Source organism: Equus quagga, chromosome 12 (assembly GCF_021613505.1).
Source record: "Equus quagga isolate Etosha38 chromosome 12, UCLA_HA_Equagga_1.0, whole genome shotgun sequence".
Taxonomy (NCBI): Eukaryota; Metazoa; Chordata; class Mammalia; order Perissodactyla; family Equidae; genus Equus; species Equus quagga.
Window position 1 is genome coordinate 98,199,291 of NC_060278.1, and position 24,346 is coordinate 98,223,636.

Consider the following 24,346-nt stretch of genomic DNA (forward strand, 5'->3'; position numbering starts at 1 on the left):
ATCTGTGTGTTTCTCTCCATGAAGAATAAATAGGAAGGCTAAAATAGAGTAACGTAAACATTTTTGAAAACTAATTTTTTCCTTTTGTTTTGGCTTGAAGGAAGCTCTGTCCCTAGGTTTTTAAATTCTCATGCACCAGGTTGGTCCTTTTGCTGAGGATGAGGCACTTTTGTGGTAGTGTTGCCATGGTGACTGCCTTCCAAGTGCTGCCTCAAGGTCACTCATCACTCATAGCCCTGAATACTTGGATTTTGTTAAAGAAAAATATCAACACTCAGTGGATAAAATGAAGTTAATTATCACATTGCTTTAATCAAAGCTAGCAAAATTATAAACAGTATTTTGTGTTGATGGTAGTGACAACTTGTAGTTTTTTTGAATATTAAATTTTAACCTGCCGGATTAGAAGGCTAACGGTATATCCATAAATCATCCATAACCATTATGTTGTAATAATTTGATTTTATTCCCTTTGCGATTTTTTTTTAATGTAGCAACTTCATTTTATTACATTTATATTTGAGAATGTCTTAATCTACCTGCCTCAGTATTTGTGTTTTTTTTTTTTGATATGAGACAAGGGCAAAGATTCATTAATGTTCTTTTTCTTTTTGGTAAACTTAACTTGAAGTTGCCAGTTGCATCAGCCTTTGTTTGTGTTAGGGTGATTATTTTATTTTCTGTGAACTAGGTTTCAGAGATCCATTGTCTACCTGGCTTCTACTTCATGTATCTTTGTCTCATACTGCTGTTAGTTTTCCTTGTCCTTACTTTCTGGATTTTTATCTTTTGGTTAAATATAGATGTTATACCATCACAGATTTTCGTATATTGTCAAACTGGTTTTCGGGGAAGGAAGATATGAAAAGAAATGCTTCTTTGCATTATTCTTTATTTAATAGAGTCTTGTTCTAAAAGAATCAGCGCTGTGTCCCTCCATTAGGCTGGAAGGTGACTTTGAAATCAGAGATGAGAAGCATTACTATAAAAAAGGAAAGTGCCACTGAAACAAACAAAATTGCTGTTCAGACATATATGGCTAGAAAATTTGGTCTTTCAGCTAATTAGAATCTAACTAGTTGCTCTCCCTCCAAGGGAATTAGATGAATTGGTTCTCATAAAGCGTTTTCATCTCTGCTTCTGCAGTGCAGACACCTTTGCAGTGTCTGATCAAGATATTTTACATGCTTGAAATTTCAATGAATGCAGAGCTCTATAGATAGTATTGCAAATATGCCAGGTAGTATATGCCAGCTAACGTTTGTTTCATTTATGCATATTTATGAAACCAAGTGTTATCTGATGCTATTTTTGCTAATTTATTTGGAAAAGGGAATTGATTTAAAACTGTATAAGCTAGGATGTGAGGCAGTATGATCTAGGAAAAGGAATATTGGAGTAGGAGGTCAGGGCCCTGCGCTGATCCTCCATCTGTCTTACTGTGTGAAGTTGGTCAAGTCACTTTTTGTGCTTCATTTTCCTCATCTATAAAACAAGTGGTTCCATTTCTATTGTGACCTTCCATGATTCCAGTCTCATTGTGTGCATTAAATTTGGATTATCTTCAGAAATGGAGGAGAACTTAACCACTCGGCCACGGGGCTGGCCCCCATGATTTTGAACATCTTGAACATGGGCTTAATATAGGTTCTAGACTTTTTCAACGAGGAGGAAGGGTTAATGTGCAATGTATTTTTCTTTGAAGTTTTCCTTAAGATGTCTCATTCCATAGGGCAGGGGAGAGCATTTGTCTCAAAAGATGGTGCACATCCATGTTTTTTTTTTTGTTGTTAGAAAAATATTAATATGAGTTTTAAAAAAGTTTACAGTATATAGAATCTGTGAGCAAAAAGTGAAGGCTGTTTGTGGTTTGGTGTTGTATCTTTTCATACCCACTTCCGGGTGTCTATAAACACACACAGTTTTTACTTTGTTGGACTATACTGTGCTTATTCTGCCCTTGCTATCTTTTTGTCAGTACACAGAAATCTACTTCAGGGGCCGGCTCCGTGACTGAGTGGTTAAGTTCGCGCGCTCCGCTGCAGCGGCCCAGGGTTCGGATCCTGGCCGCGGACATGGCACCGCTCGTCAGGCCACTTTGAGGCGGCGTCCCACATCCCACAAGTAGAAGGACTTGCAACTAAGATATACAACCATGTACGGGGGGCGGGGGGAGGTTTGGGGAGATAAAGCAGGGGAAAAAAAAAGAAATCTACTTCATTTTAAAAATAATGACAGATATGAATCTAGCATAATCTAATATTGAACCAGACCTGTATTGATTGGCTGGTAAAACAGTGCCACAAAGAAGATCGTTTTTCTTCCATCTTTACCACCTTTGCAAATATTTCCATAGAACAGATTCCTCTAAGTCAAGTTTCTGGTTAGAGAGATATCCTTAATGTTTGCATAGGTATTTCAAAATTGCTTTCCGGAAAAGTTTAAAAAGTTTATAGTCCTGTTATCATTGACACCTACTTGTCATGCACATTTTCTTGGGATGATGATCCTAATCACAGCTACTGTTTATTGAGTACATCTTGTGTTAGGAATTGTGCCAGGTGCTTAATTTAGTGCTCTCTAATCCTGATAATCCAGTAAGATATTATTTTCATCCCCATTTACAGTTAGGGAATTTGAGGGTCAGAGAGGTGAAATAACTTCCTTAAGGCCACATAACTAGTAAATTGCAACACTGGGGTTTAAATCTTCATCTCCTTGAATCCACAGTCTGTGTTTCTTTTATCCAGAAACAGTGGCTCTAATATTGCTGATGTTGAGAGGACTGTCTTTAGTAGGTACACAAAAATTCAGAATATGTATATTTTTCTTCAAAACAAGTCATATAGTCACAGAATACATAACATGTTAATAGTGCTTTAGATCAGCCATAGCCCAAGGAGTATAGATAATATACTTTATTTATTTAAAAAAAATTTTTAAAAAGATTTATATTTTTCTTTTTTCTCCCCCAACCCCCCCGCCCCCCCAGTACATAGTTGTGCATTTTTAGTTGTAGGTCCTTCTAGTTGTTCCATAATATACTTTATTTAAAAAAGTATATATGATATATAATTGCTAGTTTTGGCTTCAGGTATTTGATTTTTTGACTTTGGAAATGTGTCTGATTCTAAGTGGCATTGAGGTTAGCTTGAGCCAGTGACTACAATTAGAAATATACTGCCCATTTATAAACTTAGTCTAGCTTTAGGAAGAGTAGGTTGTATTAGTTTGCTAGGGCTGCATAACAAAGTACCACAGACTTAGGTGGCTTAAAGAAATTTGTTTTCTCACGGTTCTGGAACCTAGAAGTCCAAGATCAGGGTATCCACAGGATTGGTTTCTTTCTGAGGGCGCTCTCCTGGGCTTGTTGATGGCTGTCTTCTCTCTCTGTCTTCACATGGTCTTCCCTCTGTGCATGTCTGTGTCCAAATTCCTTCCTCTTATAAGGACACTAGTCATAATGGATTAGGGCCCACCCTAATGACCTCATTTAACTTAATTACCTCTTCAAAGATCCCTGTCTCCAAATACAGTCTCATTCTGAGGTCCTGGGGGTTAGGACTTGAACAAATGAATTTTGGGGGGTATGCAGTTCAATCCATGACATAGGCCATATTATATTTTGCTTTCCATATTTTAAGGACTTTGGAACCTTTTTGTTTGTAATGTTTGAACATGTGATTTTTTTTTTTGGTCAGGAAGATTTGCCCTAAGCTAACATCTGAGCCAGTCTTCTTCTACTTTGTATGTGGGATGCCTCCACAGCATGGCTGATGAGAGGTAGGTCTGCACCTGGGATCCAGACCTGTGAACTTCGGGCCGCCGGAGTGGAGTGTGTGAAACTTTAACCACTTGACCACTGGGCTGGCCCCTGAACGTGTTTTTTTTCTTTTTTTTTAATTTGAATTTAAATTAAAAAATTTTTTTTGAGGAAGATTAGTCCTGAGCTAAATATCTGCTACCAATCCTCTTCTTTTTTGCTGAGGAAGATTGGCCCTGAGCTAACATCGGTGCCCATCTTTCTCTACTTTATATGTGGGGCACCTACCATAGCATGGCTTGACAAGTGGTGTGTAGGTCCACACCTGGGATCCGAACCAGTGAACCCTGGGCTGCCGAAGCAGAACATGCAAACTTAACCACTGTGCTACCAGGCTGGCCCCCTGAACATGTGATTTTTAAAGTGCGGTTTGTACATTTGAAATGACTTTGATGTAGCATTGTGAAAATACTTAGTACTTGCTTTAACAGATTTTCTGCTCTACTAAATCTAAACAGTTTATTTAGCTAGTAGTTTAGTAAATAATTTTTATATTAAAGTTGTTATTTATTATTTTAGAGGGGCAGTTTAGAAGAAGTGAAGTATTGATTGTTAGAAAAGGAGCTAAGCGAGTGAGGAACAGCAAGTGATAGGAAAAGCCTTCACTCAGAATGTAAACTTGCTGCCTGGATCTTTGCTTTCTGAGATTGTTCTATCATAAAGCAATAATAATATCAATAGTTATCACTTACTGAGCACTTGATACACATATCAGAATCTGAGTATTTTAAGTGTTCTGTGTAATTGTCTCATAGAATTGTCACAACAACCCCGTAAAGTATTTTTTGTGTCCACTGTAGGATGAGGCCCTCAGCTGGGCAGACTAGTCTGTCTTTATCCAAAGTTTGTAATCTTAACTATACTGGCTTCTCATTTTCTACTTACTTTACATTTGTCATTTTATGACAGATTTCTCCACCATATTATATATGATTTCATCTTTTCTAGGCATGTTAGTTTCTTCACATACTGCAAAGCATGGAGGAGCCAGAGGTTTTCTCTTCTGTGTGTGGCAGAATTCCAAACATCATTTCTGGAACAGAAAACTGAAGACATTTGGTGTTTTTATAGCATGACATTAAGTCATAAGTATGTGTGTGTGTGTGTGTGTGTATGTGTGTTTTAAATTCCAAAAACTGTAGTAACTGTGTTGGCCTCTTTTAATTAAATTTTAACTTCTTGGGTCCAAGACATTTATATCAGTACCTCAAATTATTTGATGGCAGACTTATTCTTGTGTTTCAGTAGTGTTTCACTTTGCTTTCCTTTGTGCTTGTAACCAAAAAGAGAGTCTTATGTATCGTGGTAGAATATCTTCTTCAGAGAATTTCTCAAATGTTATGAGATTTTATGTGAAACTGTCTTATATGTTGGTAAGCAACTTCCAGATGTTTTGACCTCTGTATGGAGAATGATTCTCTCCTCCAAGACCTCTGAGATTCTTATACATATTCACCTGTATGTACCTTTCTTCCTCTCATTTAATCAACCAAATTTTGTGTGCCTACTATGTGTTAGGCACTGCGGGTGAAACAATGCAGAGACTGAGACTCTGCCTGCAAGAAGAGAGGCAGTTTCCAGGTGATAAGCACAGTAGGGATATTAAGGTGTTAGTTGTCGAGCTCAGTGGCGGAGTGTATAGCCTAGTTTGGGATTGGGAGGGTAGGCTGCGAGAGGCAAAGTTGAAGCATCTGGGTATATTATAAGTTGGAGGAATCTTATAAGTTGGAGGTGGATGGTGGGTTGATAGAATAGCATTCTGACTGAGAGCAGTTTGTGCACGAAGACTTGGCGGTATTGGGGTCTTCTCTGGGAAGTGGTAAGTTGTTTAGTGTGGCTGGACCATTAAGTACATGGAGAGGTTTTTAGAAATTAACTTAGAAAGGAATTTGAGCTTTATAGGCCTGGAAGAGTTTAAGTAGGGGTGTGGACAGATTGCCCTCATTCAGCTGAGGATTAAGTGGAGAATAAAGGGTAGACTTGTGGAATAATCCAGGGAAAATGTTTCCCTAGGTTCGAAATGGTAAATGAAAATAATTGGAGTGACAAAAGGGGTAAAAGTTGTTTGGGATTAATTGTATACAAAACACAATCTTTCATCAAATAAAGATCAGTTAATATGTGGTGCTACCCAGATTTTCTTTTTTTCCTTTTTCTCCCCAAAGTGCCCCAGTACATAGTTGTATATTTTTAGTTGTGAGTCCTTCTAGTTGTGGCATGTGGGATGCCACCTCAGCATGGCCTGATGAGCGGTGCCATGTCCCCGCTCAGGATTCGAACCGGTGAAACCCTGGGCCACCTAAGTGGAGAGCACAAACTTAACCACTCGGCCACAGGGCCAGCCCCATACCCAGATTTTATTAATCTAGATTCCAATCTAAGACATTTAGGGCAACATTGAATAAACCCTTTTTGGGCAAGTAATGTTTTCCATATATTTTTCTTACGAATATAAACTAAGGTGATACCTAACAATACAATTGTACTTAAAAATATGGTTTAAGCTTTTTGGTAAATGATGTGGTTGCTGAGAAGATGTTAGGCAGATTACATTAGGTACCACAAAACTATTTTTAATACAAGGATAAAGAAATAGGTGATTTGAAAGAATGCAGGTTCAATTTGGGCTGTTCTGGGTTAGGGGGTTTACTAAGGATGCTCAGTAATTGCACCTGTTCAGTATCATTGACTTTGAGGCTGTCTTTTGAATATTATTTTGCTGTTGCTTTTCATTGATTGGTTATATTTGATAAGAAGATAGTGATTAAAAAGTTGTCTATAAGTGGTTTTTAATGACCATGTTTTTTCTATTTAAAATACTAGTATAGTGGCCAGCCTGGTGGCACAGTGGTTAAGTTCGCGTGCTGCACTTCAGCAGCCCGGGGTTTGCAGGTTTGGATCCTGGTCATGGACCTAGCACCACTCGTCAAGTCATGCTGTGGTGGCATCACACATAAAATAGAGAAAGATTGGCACAGATGTTAGCTCAGTGACAATCTTCCTCACAAAAAAAAAAGAAAAAATATTAGTGTAGGACTTACAGAATTGAGTTTTTGCTGGGTTTTTACCTGAATGAATCTAAATAACGGCTCTAATGTAGCCAAATAATAGCAGATTGGCTTAAACACATTGGCTGAAATCTACTTAGAATATATATGTATATTTTTTGCTTGAGGAAGATTGGCCCTGAGCTAACATCTGTGCCAATCTTCCTTTATTTCGTATGTGGGACTCTGCCACAGCATGGCTTGTTGAGTGGTGTGTAGGTTCGCACCCAGGACCCAAACCTGCATACCCCAGGCCACCAAAGTCAAGTGTGTGAACTTAACTATAACACTATGCCACAGGGCCAGCCTCAGAATATTTTCATTATCTTAGGAATTCTCATTTATCACGGATGGAATCTTAGTGTACTTGAGGGTGTGCTTCATCCGAGTGGACAAGTCTGAAGTCCTTCCTTATCTGAAATGAGATAATTTTCTGATGTTAATGTGTGCTATTACTGTAATTAGCAATTTTATAGTACTGTTAAAAATACTGTTATTGCTGTATTTTCTATTTGTACTCTATGAGTCTCTTGGTGATGGAAATTTTAAGTTCTTTTTTTTTTAAATATTTTATTTTTTTCCTTTTTCTCCCCAAACCCCCCCGGTACATAGTTCTATATTCTTCATTGTGGGTCCTTGTAGTTGTGGCATGTGGGACGCTGCCTCAGCGTGGTTTGATGAGCAGTGCCATGTCTGTGCCCAGGATTTGAACCAATGAAACACTGGGCTGCCTGCAATGGAGCGTGCAAACTTAACCACTCGGCCACGGGGCCAGCCCCTAAGTTCTAACATGAGATTTATTAGTGTCTTTCTTTTGAAAGCCTGAACATACTTTCCTAAGAAGTGCCTATGTGCAAACTTTTATATTCCCCAAGACTTGCGCTAAAAATGGTGTTTCCTGTTTAAGCATGTGTCTGAAAATACACCCGAGTAATAAACAGCACTCCTTTAAGCGCTCACTTGGTACTTTCAGGCTCTGTCTTTATTAGGAATTGTCCAGGTTAGTATAGCTTTCCTTCTCTGTGAATCTACCCAGCCTCTGTCAGGTGATCAATGGGAGTAAGGTGCTGTTGTGAAACGGGTTTAAAATGTTCTCTTCCCTGATTCATTTTAGCTACATGTTTGTGCTTTTTGTATTTAATCCAAGAATGTCAAAATACTGCATAATTTTAGAAGTTAAATTTCTTCTTGGTAGGTTTTGATAAATGCGTAATGTTGCCTATCCGCCGTTACAGTGTCATACAGAATGGTTTCTCACTTCTCTAAGAGTTATCTGTGCTTCACCTATTCGTTCTCCTCCCTCCGCCCGAACCCCTGGCAACCACTGGGCTTTTTGCTCTCTCTCTAGTTCTGTTGTTTTTGTAGTGTCATAATAATTGGAATCATATACTATCTAGCCTTTTCAGACTGACTTCTTTCACTTAGCAATGTGCATTTAAGGTTCTTCCATGCCTTTTCTTGGCTTGACCACTCATTTCTTTTTATTGCTGAATAATATTCCATTGTATGGATGTACCATTTATCCGTTCATCTATTGAAGGACATCTTGTTTGCTTCCAGTTTTGGGCAATTATAAACAAAGCTGCTATAACAATTTCTGTGTAGGTTTTTGTGTGAACATGTTTTCAACTCTATTGGGTAAACACCTAGGATGTGTTTGTTGGATCACATGGTAAGAGTACATTTAGCTTTGTAAGAAACCGCCAAACTGTCTTCTAAAGTGGCTGTACCATTTTGCATTCCCCCAGCAGTGAAGGAGAGTTTCTGTTGCACCATATTCTCATCAGCATTTGTTATTCTCGGCTTTTTAGATTTTAGCCATTCTAATAGTGTGTGGTGGTATCTCAGTTTAGTTTAATTTTGTAATTCCCTAAAGACATAATGATATTGGGAATCTTTTCATATGCTTTGCCATCTATATGTCTTTGGTGAGGTGTCCAGATCTTTTGCCATTTTTTAATTGGGTTGTTTTCCCGTTGATTATTGTTTCTTATTGTTACTGTTGTTGTTTGAGTTCTTTGTATATTTTGAATACAAGTTCTTTATCATATATGTGTTTTGCAAATATTTTTTCCCTGTCTGACTTGTCTTGATTTTTTTGCTTAAGTTGGCATTGAGGGCCAGGAATCGGGCTTGGGATATAGTTTAGGTAGGGAGTTAGGATTTTGTGTTTCAGATGTAAAATAAGGTCTAGGAATGTTTATATATAAATAAATTAAAACCTTGTCACACCCATTTTATTATTTTGTGATTATAAAAGCAAAACAAACTAATTTTGGAAAATTTGGGGCAATGTCACAGTGGGAAAATGTACTAGTAATCTTGGGATTAACATTTTGGTGCATTTTCTAAATTTTGTTTTATCTCTCCTGTGTATATCATTTCTTTCTATTTCTATATCTTGCTTCTATATGTAACTTCTCAGAACTTTTGATAGTATTTTAATAGCTTCTCCATTTTATAATTGTTAAAAGTAATGCCAATGTGAGGATTTGATACTACAAGCTTTATCTGCATTACTAATACTTCCTTTGGCCAGACTGCTGAAAGTAGAATCAGGATCAAAAATCTTTTTCGTTTTGCAGGGGAAGATTCACCCTAAGCTAACATCTGTTGCCAATCTTCTCCCTTTTTTCTTCTTTTTTTTCCCTTAAAGCCCGAGTAAATAGTTGTGTATCGTTGTAAGTTCTTCTGGTTGTTCTATGTGAGCTGCTGCCCACAGCATGGCTGCTGACAGGTGACGTCTTTCTGTCCGGGTCCTGAACCCAGCTGCCAAAGCAGAGCACACTGAACTTGAACCACTGGGACATCAGGGCTGGCTCTGGATCAGAAAATTTTAAGACTCTTGGTGTGTGTTACCTAATTGTTTTTCCTAATCTGTTTTTTTATATTAAGAAGTTTAACATTTTGTAGAGCTTAAAAATTTTTGTCACATTTTCTTTAAATTTAATTTTTATTTAAAAATACTAACAGAGTTATTTCTAATCCCACATCTTAAAAAAGTACAGTAATTAAAGTATTCCCTCAGTTTAATTGCTCATCAGATTGTACGTACCTTTCTTTACTTTTCTTCAAGTTTAAGGAGATACATCTATGTAAACATGTTCTTACACTTTAAAACAATCATTTTATTTGTTGCCTGCCAGTTTTTTTTTTTTTTGCCTAATTGTTTCATGGACATCTGTTTAGGTGATTATCTGCATTCTTTTCAATGACTATATAATATACCATTTTTGGATGTCCTTTCTTCACCCATTTATCCATTAATTTAGCAAATATATATGTTGAGTACCTGTCACGTGCCAGTTACTGGGGATAAATAGCAACAAACAGAACATACTGGAATCTCTCCCCTCAAGGAGCTTGCGTCAAGTTAGAGTTTATGCATTCCTATTAATGCTTATTATTTTTTCCCTTCTCGTCCCCTTCCCCCCTTTTTAGGCTCTTTTATAAGATGTTACATTGAATATCCTTGTACATGTCTTTTTTTGTTTTTAAAGATTTTATTTTTGCTTTTTCTCCCCAGTCCCCTGGTACATAGTTGTATGTTTTAGTTATGGGTCATTCTAGTTGTGGCGTGTGGGATGCCACCCCAGCATGGCTTGATGAGCAGTGCTGTATCTGTGCCCAGGATCCGAACTGGTGAAACCCTGGGCCCCTGCAGCAGAGTGCACCAACTTAACCACTAGGCTGTGGGACCAGCCCCTGTACATGTCTTTTTATATCTTGATGTACTTGTGCTATATTCCTGGCCATGGGCTTGTTGAACCTAAAGGATACATGCTTAAAATTACTAATTTTTGCTAGCTGGCACCGTTTTCTTTCATTCTTTTTATGTTTCCCCAACCCTTGGAAGAGTTGTGCATGTTTTTGTGTGTTTATTGGCTGTTTGTACTATGAACGGCCTATTCTGATTCTTTGCACATTTTTCATCTTACATTGTCTTGTCGTACCAACTTGTAAGAGCTCCTGTGTATTCTGGGTTTTTATTCCTTGTCTCTTTATACACTGCAGATGTTTTCTCCCTGTCTGTTGTTTACCTTTTAAATTATTTTTTATTTTTCCTTAATTCGGGGCTTACAGAAAAGTTGCGAGACTAATGTAAAGAATTCCTGGGTACACTTCACTCATATTCTTCAAATGTTACCATTATTGTCTTGGTGCTCAAATTGTACTAGATTTGTCCAGTTGATGTGTAACTTTGATTTTGATGGGGTTTTTTTTGAATATAGAATCTACAAAAATATGCTAATTTTTAATGACTTTAAATGTATTGGTCTCTTAAAGCTTCTGGACTTTATGTTGTACTTAGTTAGAGGAAGCCCTTTCTTGCCTTAACTGTACCTACCCACTGCTGGTCGTTTGAGTCCGATGGTGATCTCACCTTTGCTGCTTGGCTCTGACCATTCCCTTGCTTCTCAGCACCATCCTGGGGAGTGGCTGGGCATAGAGAAAAAGGTGCAGAGAAGCCCATAGTGAGATCGTTGCTGTGCATAGCCAAAAACAACCATTAAGGTACAACACTTGTAAAAAAAATCATGACAAAAACAACAACAACAACAAAAAAAAACAAAAAAACCCCTCAACCCTCAGAAATGGAAATCTTTAAGCATATTTGAACTTCCTCTTTCAAGCAGTGTGGTAAGTGTATTTAATCTTTTCTTAATGATTCAGAACATTACTTTTTTGTTTTTTTTGCTGTGAGTGATACCTCTTGTACCTCCTAAATTAAAGAGGATTATTTCCCTCTGGCTGAATGACTCTACAGTCTAGACTACTTTAATTTTAAGAGTTTTTGTGTTTGCTTTTTATTTTTTTTTCCTATTTTCCTTCATTGTTGGTTGCCAGTCAGCTGTCCTTTCTTATTGCTGTCAGTTCTTTATTGCTTCTGATAGTCTTTCTCTTCTAATTTACTGTGAGGTAGGGAAGCCAGATACACACAATTCTAATCAGCTGGGTTTAAATCAGAACAAATAAACTTGAGTGTCAGACTTTGGGAATCTCTTTCTCTCTTCCTGTTTTTTTGAAGATTGACACCTGAGCTAACATCTGTTGCCAGTCTCCTCTTTTTTATTGTATTTTAATTAATTCTTCTTCTCCCCAAAGCCCCCCAGTACATAGTTGTATATTCTAGTTCTAGGTCCTTCTGGTTGTGCTATGTGGGACGCTGCCTCAGCATGGCTTGATGAGCGGTGCCATGTCTGTGCCCAGGATCCGAACTGGTGAAACCCTGGGCTGCCGAAGCAGAGCACGTGAACTTAACCACTTGGCCATGGGCCGACCCCTGGGAGTCTCTTAAAAAAAAAAAAAAAAAAAAAGGTTTTATTTTTCCGTTTTCTCCCAAAGACCCCCGGTACATAGTTGTATATTTTTAGTTATGGGGTTCTTCTAGTTGTGGCGTGTGGGATGCCGCCTCAGCATGTCTTGATGAGCGGTGCCATGTCCGTGCCCAGGATTCAAACCAGCAAAACCCTGGGCTGCTGAAGCAGAGCGCGCGAACTTAACCACTCGGCCACGGGGCCGGCTCCTGGGAGTCCCTTAATGAGTGGATGGGCTGTATCTTTTTTGCAGCCAGAGATAGAGCTTTTCCTGACAGTGTTGGTGGCAGTGAGGATCTCAGTCATTCAGTCTTCATAGCTGCCATTGGAGATAAACAGGGCAAGAGATGTTCTCCCTATTTTATAGAGGGAGAAACTGGTGATGTTGGTGACATACTTAACTAACTGACAGAACTGGAATTTCAGTGTCTCTTCCCTCCAAATCCATTGAATAAGCATTGTTTTTAGTAGTAATACTCCCTTGCCTACAATCCATTACTTCCTGGAAAGCGATGTTGTGTACTGGCTTTAAGTATGGTTCTTTTATAGACTTTATTAAACTTGTTTTAAATGAAGCACATTACTTTTTAGACAGATTATCTAGCATGTAATTTTCAAGTTCCCATTGGTCTATAACGTGGATTCCAAACCAGAAGTGGGAAGAAGGTTGAGACTGTTGGACTTAATGTTAATGAACTAGATAATTGATTCATAATAATTAATTTCATTATTTATTAGTGCTGTCATGTACAATGCTATCTGCCTGGAACCCTCTTGGCATGGTTGATTCCTTTCAGCTCTCAGCTTAAATGTTGTATCCAGAGAGCCTTTCCCTGACCTGGTATTACTTCCCTCTTCCTCCATTCCCTCCTTTGCATATCATATCACTATTTATTTCCTTTATGGCATTTAACACTTTCTGGAAATATCTTGTTTATTTGTTGTTTGTTAATATCCAATAAAATGTAAGCTCTGTGGTTTTATCCTTTGTCCATCTTTAGTGTTTGTCCCGTCTCACAGGTATGTGTTTAGGTCTTTTGAAATCTCAGCACCTTCCTTTGCCACACCTAGGAACTAGGCTCTCTGAATTTAAGGACTTCTTTGAGGGCCTTGTGTCTTGTTTACCTTTGTATCCACGGAATCTGGACTAGCAGTAGGGTAGAATATGGTATAATTTCAGCACACATTTGTGAAATGAATGGATGATTCACACTTGGTGTTACTATGTGCTGGGCACTGTGGTGACAGTTCATAGCGTTTTCTCTTGAGAGGTGTGGTTGAGGTGTATAGTCTAATGTGCTTTTAAAAGAGTAAGCATATAGCATAGTTATGTTATTACTGATTAATAATACCATTTTATATGGTATAGTACTTTGTATTTTTTTAAACAAAATTTTTCAGTTATGAGCTAGCCAGTCCAGTTTGATGCCATAGAAAGTATTTGAGTCTTTTTTTTAAACACGTATTCTGTGAATCTTAAAGAGTGATTCTCAGACTTTTGTCTATGAACCACTCCGACAGAGCAAGAAGACATGCAGGCCAATATTTTGTTTGCTGTTATTTTATAGTCAATATTTCCTTTCAGGTTCTATTTTTGGCACAGAAGCTGCACTGGTACAGGAAGAAGACCAGGCAGCCAGCTGCTGTGGCCCCAGTTTAGTCTGTGTTGTTTGCCAAGTGAGGAACGCGTAGGGTACTTGGAGGAAACCAGGGAGAAGGATTTAGCTGGAGATGTGAGGGAACGATGGCACCTCGCATGCTGGTCTATGGCAAGAAGCTGGCTACTGCTTAGCTCTGTGCTTTGTTCTGAATTATTTTTGGAGCAATTCATGTGATAGAAAGAATATAGAGGCTAGGAGAATTGGGAAAGAATTTATCCCCCTTTTGTGCCTCACAAGGTGTTCTGGGGAGAAGGAGTATGAATAACTAATTTAATTTTGCCTTCTGTCTGTTTTTAGAGTTTCTCCCGTCTCAAAGGCATGTGATTAAGTCTTGTTGAATTCTTCTGAATGCCTGCCTTTGCCACGCCTAGCCACTAGATTCTCTGAATTCAGGGACTTCTCACAGTATTTTTTACTTGATTGCTTTCCTTTTCCAAAAATGATTTTAAAAAGCCCTTTACATAAACAGAAAACTCTGTGCCATTAAATAATAGCCCTTTTCGGCCAGTCATTGAAAGGTCAAAGGCTTGGGGAAAAAAAATGTCAAACAGTATCGGTTTGTTTGAATTTGAGCATCTACTATCTGCTCATTTTTTTGTTGCTGAAGTTACTGAACCAAACTTCAATCAGAATAAAGGGTTGGGGAGCATAAGGGAGGGAATTATATTTTCAATTTATGTAAAAATAGAAATAAACTGGCTTTGAACATGCTGATGATTAAAAAAGAGAAAGGCCAGGTATTGTATTTATTATACAAACGTTAAAAACACAGAGGTGATTTGCTGATTATATATCCCTGGAATATTGTGGTTCAACCATAACTCCCATTTAGTAGGTAGGAAAAATGAGGCACACAAAATCAATCTAATTTATCCAAGGCTATCTATAGAAAAGTACAAGGAGTGTATAGATTTCCTGACTCTACCTAATATTTTATCCAGTTAGTTGAAATGTGTATAGAACCTCAGAGAGGACAGGCAAAGTACTTAGTGTGGTTTCCTGGCTGTGCGTAGTAACTGCTCAGTTAAATCTGCCTGTTATTATTCAGGGAGAGGGTTTGTTCTAGTGGTTGATAATGTTTATTTTGATGTTTGTTTTTTGAGCAGAGAGAGATAATATTTGCATTAATATTGGTAAGAGGAAACTAAATTGAATTTCAGTACAAAATGTTTGTGAATATTTTGCAATATAGGCTTTTGTGTTTTGGATTTCTACTTTCTGAACGTTTAGGCCACTCTTGGTTTTAGACAAGAGAAGTTTGAATCTCTGGTTCTGTTTTCCTAAGGGGCCTGTATCTTCCTTTGTAGGCGTTTTGCATAGCAAGTGCACGTTGTATTGTGTTGAATGCTAAATTTACTTGAATGTCTGGTATTAGATGATTTGTATAGTATTAAGTGAAATGTTTTAACGTATTGTAGCACTGAGGGTATCTTTGATGTAATTTTGCCATGAGTATTATATATACTGAATTAAATTTCCTTTTTTAAATATTGAGTGGAAATAGTTCAATCTTTATATGCTAGAAATCTTGAGATGTTCCTGTCGTCCTGTGCCATGTCTTTGTCTGTCCCTATGTCTGTCCGTCTGTCCGTCCCTTCCCCTGCCCCCCCCCGCTGTCTTTCTGTAGCTGCTGGTGGAGATGGAAGCCTATCTGTGTTAATAAATGCCATCACCCATTCCCTTCCCCCAGCCTTACGCTAGGGCCTAGTTTGCCTGCAGCTGCAATGGTAGGCATCTTTCAGGAAGTGACCTTGGCTTGCATTAATCAAATTCAGAACACACAAAAAAGCTTCTTGCTAACATGCTGACTTGATGTAAAATTTTATCGCATCCATTTTCTTTCAAAATGAGGCCATCTTGTAAAGAAGATATACAGAAGACTCCTCTACTTTACTATTTAAAAAAGCTCCTGCAAGCCATGTTAAAAAAAAAAACACTAGATTTTAAAAGTATAGACTTCTTATTGACAAATAATGCATAAACTTAAATCATGAAGGTTTGGGAGTTGTTACTAAAAAATTGTTTTAACGCTGAATTTAAAAAACCTGTATTTCAACATTAAGTTTATTTACTATCTTAACAACTGACCTTAAATTGCTCTGGAAACTTTATACACTGTGAATTTATTTTGAGGCCCTTTAGATGTGTTAAGTTAAGGACGTTTGTATATTGGTTACCTTTGGGTGTTCAGAAATAGCTGTAGTGTTGGCTTATGCTGATTTGGATAAGAGAACCAATATCCTACATGCAGTCATTTTCTTAGGCAGTGGTAGTGCCTATAAGGGCTTCAAAAAACCTTACGTTTAAGTCAATAAGACTGCTAAAATTCGTCCACCTCTTGTATTAATGAGATGTATTGCTAACTACAGATTCACACATCTGCTTATTTAGGGTTTAACTGATCATTTTGATAGAGCAGTTAATGTAGCTGTTTTACTTGTATCATGTAATGCTTCAAAGAAATTTAGTTTCTTAAATGTAGGATAGTTAAGGTGTGTATTGTACATATCTTCATTTTAACCTTGCTTAATGTTAAATATAGAATGTTGAAAAGAGTGTTTAATGGATTAGTTTATTGTGTTTTCTGCATTTGGAGGAAATTTACATAAAAAATGAGTTAGAGAGTGGTTGTGTTCATTGCCAAAGAGTTCGCTCTTGAGTTTATTTTATAGAGGATTACTCCTGGGTACTGAAGTGTTTGGAGAGGAGAAATACACGAAAAGACAGCTGGAACCTTAGGAGCTGTACCTGCATTTCGGTAGATGTACAGTATGAAAGGGATGGATATGTTGCATGCTTATGTTAATGATTTGGAGAGGAGGTGGGGAATCTATGCAAATAAAAAATTGGTGTAGATAAATAATTAAATGCCTTCATTATCTGAGTTATTTTTAAAGCATTTACTGGAAACACAACACAGCATTATCTTTCATCATATTGTAAATTGTTCTTAGAATTGCAGCCTCATGGAGATAAATCTCTCTTTAACCTGCCTAGATGTCTTGATACTAGCATTAATGATTGGTTTGTTAGATACTACAGGATAAAGAAACTGATTTCAAGGAGAAAGATAATTACTTGGTCATCTCTCCCTTCAAATACCTGTTTAAAATACATGGTCTTAAATAAAATGGTCAACTTGAGCTTAAAATGTTCTTTCCTTCCCTCCCCAACCCCCCTGCCCCCCGCAAAGAAGAAGAAGAAAAGGAAAGCCTTACAAGAAAAGGAATATGTGCAATCCTGGTAGCCAATGAGTTAATGTTCATTTGCAGCCTGAGGGGTCAGTGTGCAGTCTCTGTTTCCTGATTGGCTGCTAAAAGGTGAAATTGAAACCACTGTAAACTTTTGACCCTGTAGCAATTCTTGTGGAACGCCTTCCACTGGTGGAGCCCAGAGCTTCGCTCACCTCCCCACCCAACCCTCCCAACCCCTTTCCTGTATTTATTTTGTGTGATCGTGCAGCACTGCATGCAGTTTTTCCAAGAGAGGGGGGAGAGAGAGGCAGAACAAGCACCAGCAAGCGTTTCGCTTGCATGCCTGTTTTAGTAACCATGTCATTACTAACTACAACTCAGCCAAAGATATGGGGCCTGTTAATAAACTGGTCTGCCAACCAGATTTTTTAGTTTTCTCCTTAATCTCAAGGTAATTTAAAAAATGCAGAATGGTTATATTTACTGCCATTGTTCATCAGTGGATAGTTTCCTTGTGTAAGCAAAATGTATGGCATAATTTCCTGAATATGTTGAGTTAAAAATAGCTTTCATTTTCAACAACCTTTATACACCCCATTAATGTTTCCTATGTCTCATGTAATTTTTACGCAAATGACTAACAATTTATGAAAATTTTTTCTTCTTTGCTGTTCTCTTTTATCATAAAGAAACTCAAATGGCATTTTGGTTATGATAACTATGGAAAATAATTGCAGAAATTATCTGTACATTTGAATTTCATTAATTCTCTCTCTTTTTTGGCTTAGGTAAGTAATTTTGGATTTGTCTAGCATTCTCGTTGAAACAGTGCTTTACACTTAGCACAGCAGTCCTGTGAAACAGGCAGAGCAGTTCTCTCTTCTCCCCACTGTCGTTGGACTCTGACTGCAGCTTCAGAGCATTTGTCGTATCCCTAGGCGGCCGCAGCACAGCGCGTTGATGCTCGGCAAATGCTTATGGAGTGAACCGAGTTTGCATTTCGGGAACTCCACTGCCTGTTTATACCTGCTTCTCCTTTCCTAATTAATGGCAGGAACCATATTTTGCTTATACGTTTGAGTGCCAGTGTAGCGCCTGGCATCTAATTAGGTACACAGCAAATATTTAATTGAATTAAATGTCACACAAGGTCACTTTAAGAAGCTGGACTTGCAAAACCTAGGTTTTCTGGAACCAAGACTTCTGTTTTCATGGCATCATTTTAAATTTTTATGTTGACTCCATATAGAGCTAAATATTTATTATAATTTGTTAAATGACTGTGTAGAATAAATTATTATAAATCAGTTTGGTCCTTTCTAGTATATATTATAGGATAAGTGGTAATCCATGTCAGTTTCTTTTAACTCTGTTCTTAGTTTGCTAGACATGCATATGGTGTAATTTGAAATAATTCCTTCCTGTCTTGTCAAAAAGATTATGGTATTTAAAAAAGTTTGTAATCGGGGCCTGCCCCGTCGTCGAGTGGTTAAGTTCTCGTGCTCGTCTTCGGCGGCCCAGGGTTTCGCAGGTTTGGATCCTGGGTGTGGACATGGCACCGCTTGTCAGTCCACGTTGAGGTGGCATCCCACCTGCCACAACTAGAGAGACCCATAACTAGAGTTTACAGCTATGTACTGGGGGGATTTGGGGAGAAAAAGCAGAAAGAAGAAAAAGATTGGCAACGGTTGTTAGCTCAGGTGCCAATCTTTAAAAAAAAAAAAAAAGTATGTCATCAGTGTATTACTGATGTTCCCTTGGGTACCAAATACATTTTTACTTATTTACTTGAACATGTAATAATAGAGTAAGTAATTCTTTTCACTGAGTTAAGTTTATACAGCCTCAAAAAAAGTGTCACCTTTCTATGTAATTTTAAATTTTCATGATTTTTAACTGACGTCCATTTTTTCCCTTTCAGTATAGCTACAGATTGATTGCAGTTGACTGTTGAAAGTAAAATCTGTTGTTACAGTTTTGACAAAGGATATATTTATCACTTGATGAATAATTTCAACTGCAAAAGAATGTTCAATTTACTTTGCACCAATGTTATGTAACCATTAAGTAACCTGAAATTCAATTGGTGCACAAACTTATTCTGTGGTGCTTTGAAGATGAACAGGTAACAGCTGGCTTTCCCAGAGATGGCGGTTCGGGATCTCTGTTTCAGGGAAGTGAGGAGGGAGTCCCTGGGAGCACTGCCTGTGCAGCGTGGGGACGACAGTGTGTTTAATATGATTAGCAGCGGGGTCCTTGCCCCTTTCCATGTTCAACAGCAAGAGGAAGACATGTTCATAATATTCAGTGGCCTCTTTTTGTCCAGTTGGTGTCTCCAAGTATGAGCATTATATAGTTTGGATTTTCCTCTATGTCAACTCGCCTCCCCCAGTTTCATTCTTTGTTCTGGCCTCAAGGCACATCTTCTCAGACTAGCTATTAACAAAGCTCAGTTTGATGTTTTCCTCCTCATTAGCTTTCTAGTGTTGCAGGTTTTGATAATGTGGATCTCATCAATCACTTTTTTGTTAATTCCAGTAGAAAAATTAGTCGTCTCCCCCCCCCCCCCCGATATATAGTATTTTTGGGATGTGCCATTCAGTTTTTATGTCAGTGTGATTTGATTTTTGTATGTGTAATTGAGTAAAGTCCAAATTATGAAAAACGGTAAGAGTAAGCTTATTTTTTATTTTAAAGATTGGCACCTGAGCTAATAACTGTTGCCAATCTTCTTTGTCTTTTTCTGCTATTTCTCCCCAAATCCCCCAGGTACGTAGTTGTGTATTTTAGTTCTGGGTCCTTCTAGTTGTGGTATGTGGGATGCTGCCTCAGCATGGCCTAATGAGCAGTGCCATGTCCATGCCCAGGATCTGAACCGGTGAAACCCTGGGCTGCCGAAGCAGAGTGTGAGAACTTAACCACTCGGCCACGGGGCCGGCCCCTTAAGCTTATTTTTGATAGAGGTAAAAAAATGTTGTCCCAAGAGATCTACTAGGACTGTTGTTGCCTTTGCAGAATCTTGGTTCTAGATAAGTTAACTGCAGTTTTCCTGCCAGCTCTGTACTTTACAGGACCCTGTGTAGTACGCTCTAGACCATCTACCCCTTTCAGGTTCCTGGTAGGCAAGCCAGTCATTCATCTGTGACTATTTGGGGACCTCTCTAGTCCAACTGCACACTTCCTGGGAGCGGAGGATTTTCTACATGGTTTTCTTTGGATCCTGGGGGTGATGGGGTACAGATTGGCTGGGTCAGCACTCTTTTGGGGTAGTTCTCACCAGCAGTACAGTATTACTTGAGTGTTAATATAGGCTCTCTTGCTGGCCTTCCCCACTAGGCAGCAGTACTTGTTTCCTGGGTCAGTTGTTACAGTACTAGGTACATTCTGACTCAGATTCCTTTTCCTGCCCACTCCTCTTGTTCTGTAGGTGCTAACCCCCCTCTATGACTCTCCCTCCCTCCCCCATAAAAAGGAGCAACAAGAAGACCATTTTTTGAAGTGAAACTTGATTTAAAACCAGGCCCAGAAAACCTTGGATTTTCTATAGAAGTTCAGCTACGTTTTCCCCCTTTACCTTCTTGTAAATAAATTGGTTATCATAAAAATTCAAGTTATAAAACATTGAATTCATTTCAAAACTAAAACTAATGCTTGTGTTTTCTCCTATTTTTTATTTCAATGTGCTTGGAAATTCTTAAGTTATATTATGTGCCAAGTAGTCTTTCTTTGGCTAATAATAGTTTTTAATTGAGCATTTATGTACTAGGTACTAATAAGTAATTTAAGGATTTCACTTAGTCTTCACAAGAGCCTTATGAGGGGTGATCCTATTTTAAGATGAGAAATCTGGGGCCAGCCCTGTGGCCGAATGGTTAAGTTCATGTGTTCTGCTTCAGTGGCCTGGGGTCTGCTGGTTCAGATCCTGGGCGCAGACCTAGACACCACTCATCAAGCCATGCTGTGGTGGCATCCCACAGAGAAGAATTAGAAGGACTTACAACTAGGATATACAACTATGTACTGGGGCTTTGGGGAGGGGGGAAAAAAAGAGGGAGATTGGCAACATATGTTAGCTCAGGGCCAGTCTTCCTCACAAAAAAAAAGGAAAAGAAAGAAAGCTAAGGCTTGAAGAAGTCTTAAGTTGACCCAGGGATACCTAGCTAGTAAGTGAAAAGAGCTGAGAGTTGAGTCTACGTCTGGCAGACTCCATTGCTTCTGCCCTTTAACCATTATGCTATCAACAGTTATGCTATCATGCATTGGAAGATGTATTCCGAGAACCAGCTTTCTTTGGCATATATCTCAGTTATAAGTTGGAGACGATACTGTGATTCTTAATAGACATGTCAGTAGATATATCAGCTCTTTTTATAACTTTAATTGCATGGCACTGATACACTATCTGGATTTTCCTCTTTTCCCTTTGTGAACCACATGTGTATATTCCCACCTACCCCCAATTTTCCCACCTTTAATTTGCGTTTTAAAAGTGCAGCAGACGCTTCACATCATGAGGCTAGATTGTGGTTGGTTGTCCTCTGTCTGCTCCATCTTGGCCATGGCTTTAATATGTTCATTACTTGGAATTTGTGAATATATCAGTTCTTCTTCTACCCCTTCCCAACAAATCTGCCAATTCCAGCGTGAATGCTGTTAACTTGAGGGCATAGTTATGGTTGTTGTCTTGATGTAGAGACTGCGAGAATTGGTGATAGCCAGCCTGTTGCTTTGTTACATTGGGAAATTCCTAAAGTGAGGGTGAATGTTTTTATTGGCTGACTTTTTTGTTGCACCATAGCCTGCTCCACATTTCCTCAAGTGCAAAAGTCTGCTGTTTATATGTTCGTGTATTTTATTGCAGATTATTTTGAAGAACTCCCCCTCATTTCCCTGTCTTCCATTTAAAATATTTCTTATTGGTGACCCAAATGCAGCCTTTCCTAGAGGCAAAGAAAACATCCAAGACCTTTCTTTTTCCTTCCTTTATCCATCCATCCAGTGGGCATTTATTCTTTTTGGACTCAGATATTTAAGCATTAGCTTCTGCCAGGGATACTAATATTGTTTTCAATTGTTATTTGTTGAACATTCCTTTTGGACAGGTGGGGATATCCCAAATTCAGATGACTCATCTGGTTTGATCACTTTTCAGGACTTGGAGCTGGTCTCTTCTACCCTACCTTGCATTATCCATGTTTACAAACTGTAACAGAATATATTGTGTATGCCATGCCTGACTTTTTAAGCAGAAGTAGTAATATATGGCAAAATAAGGCATCAGCTCAGATTCCTAGGAAGAGGCCTCTTACTTGATAGCTTCTTTTGGTTTTTTCATATGTCGGGGGAAGGGAAAGATGGAAAAAGTTAATATGTGTGTGACTAATAATAACACATATTGAGAAAGGGCAATAAAATTCAATGCTTTTTTTTTTTTTGTCCTCAGGATCAAAATACTTGCTGAACAGTGGAGTCAGAGACCAATAAAAATAAACTCCTACTTGAACATCATTTGACTGGTTAGCCAGGTAATTGAGTTTTACTTTGACTTGAGCCTTTTTAATTTTCTGACTTCACCCTATGAAGATACTGCCCTCTTCTTTGGATTTAATGATTTAATCTTAACCTTGTTTTATAGTTCATGTTTTTCTCTTTAATGATAATGTTAGTTGGATGAATGAATAGGCTTGGAATGAGTGAATATGTATATATTCATATATGTGTGTGTGTGTATATACACACACACACACACACACACACACACAAACATAACTTTAGGGAAGAGGGGAACTGTGTGTTACAGTTTAGTGTGAGATACTACCCTCCTGCCCACTTTTTCCTTATGTGTGGATGTTTTAATGGCATTTAGTCAAAATCTGAATCAGCCCCACCTACTTTTAATATTTCACCTTGTAAAGACTGGTTTCCCGGGTTGCTTGTGCTGGCATATAACATTTCATCTAACTCCTCTCCTAACGTTTATTATTGCATCAGAATAGGAAAAATGAGAACAGAAGAAGTTGTCTGATAGCCAAGAAAGCAATTATGCTTTGCTTAGCTAGTTAATTTCTTGTTAGTACCATCATTCTCTTGGTTAGCTAGGTTTGAATCTGAGTTGTCTTTGAATCTCACCCCCTACCTCCCCATACATTTAGTGAACAGACCTTATCTGGTTTTCTATTTTCGGATCTCCCGTATTTGTTCCACTTTCTGTTACTAATCTTAGCTTCCTAGGCCAAGACTCCATAATTTCATGCTTGTATTTGGCCAAATGTCCCTTTACAACTTCTTATCTACTATTTCCACCCACTTGAAATTTTTGTTAGAAAGTTTTCTTAAATATATCCCTTTAATCAAGCCTCTGTTCTGCTCTAAGCTTTGTGCTACTGTTCCCTGGCTTACAGAAAAAAAGTACTAACTCCCTTCTCTGGCATTTGGAACAGTGCTTTATCTGGGAAACTATCTAAGCCTCTGGCCTCAACTCTTGCTATTTCCCTATAAAGTCCTTCAATTAATTACAGTATCTACCCACTATATTCTGAACATAGAGAACCATCTCCATGGTGTTTACTTTTTAAAGAAAACCTTTTAGGGGCTGGCCCAGTGGTATAGTGGTTAAGTTCGTGTGTCTGCTTTGGCGGCCTGGAGTTCGCGCGTTTGGATCCTGGGTGTGCACCTACACACTGCTCATCAAGCCATGTTGTGGCGGTGTACGACATACAAAAAATAGAGGAAGATTGCCACAGATGTTAGCTCAGTGCCAGTCTTCCTCAAGCAAAAAGAGGAAAATCAGCAACAAATGTTAGCTTAGGGTCAGTCTTCCTCACACACACACACCCTTTTATTTGGAAATAACTTCTAATTTACAAAAGTTACAGAAATAGAGTATAGAGAACATCTAGATATCCTTTAGTCAGATTTGCCTCCTTGTTTTATTGTTTACGTTCATATGTGCTCTCTCTCCACACGCTCACATGCGCGAGCACACACACTCTCTCCCCGCCTGCCCGAACTATTCAAGGGTAAGTTACGTATAGCATGCTTCTTTCCCCTAATACTTCTGCTGTATTTCCTAAGAATAGGGTCATTCTCATTGCACAGTTATCAACTTCATAAATGGACGTTGATACAAATCTATTTTCCATCATCCAATTTTGTCGGTTGACCTAATAAAATCTCTTATAGCATTTCCGCCACTTCCCGCACACAATCCAGTCCAGGGTGAGGTACGGCATTTAGTTATTATTTCTCTTTAGCCTCCTTTTTCCTGGAATATTTCCATAGCTTTTTTTTTGTCTTTTATGAC

The 24,346-nt window shown here is 38.3% G+C and overlaps 1 protein-coding gene across 6 annotated transcripts in view; it reads left to right on the top strand.

Annotated features, from left to right (window-relative positions):
* Positions 1 to 24,346, top strand: part of NCOA3 (nuclear receptor coactivator 3) — a 123,660-nt gene that overhangs the window by 35,544 nt on the left and 63,770 nt on the right. For 4 of the 6 annotated variants that reach the window (XM_046678609.1, XM_046678614.1, XM_046678613.1 and 1 more), the window contains exon 2: positions 22,487 to 22,568. The exons of 1 other annotated variant lie outside the window; for it this stretch is intronic. The gene's annotated coding sequence lies outside the window, so the exon portion shown is untranslated. Of the gene's footprint in view, positions 1 to 17,475; positions 17,495 to 22,486; positions 22,569 to 24,346 lie in introns of those variants that run through there. One more of the 6 variants, XM_046678611.1, reaches the window with a different exon arrangement.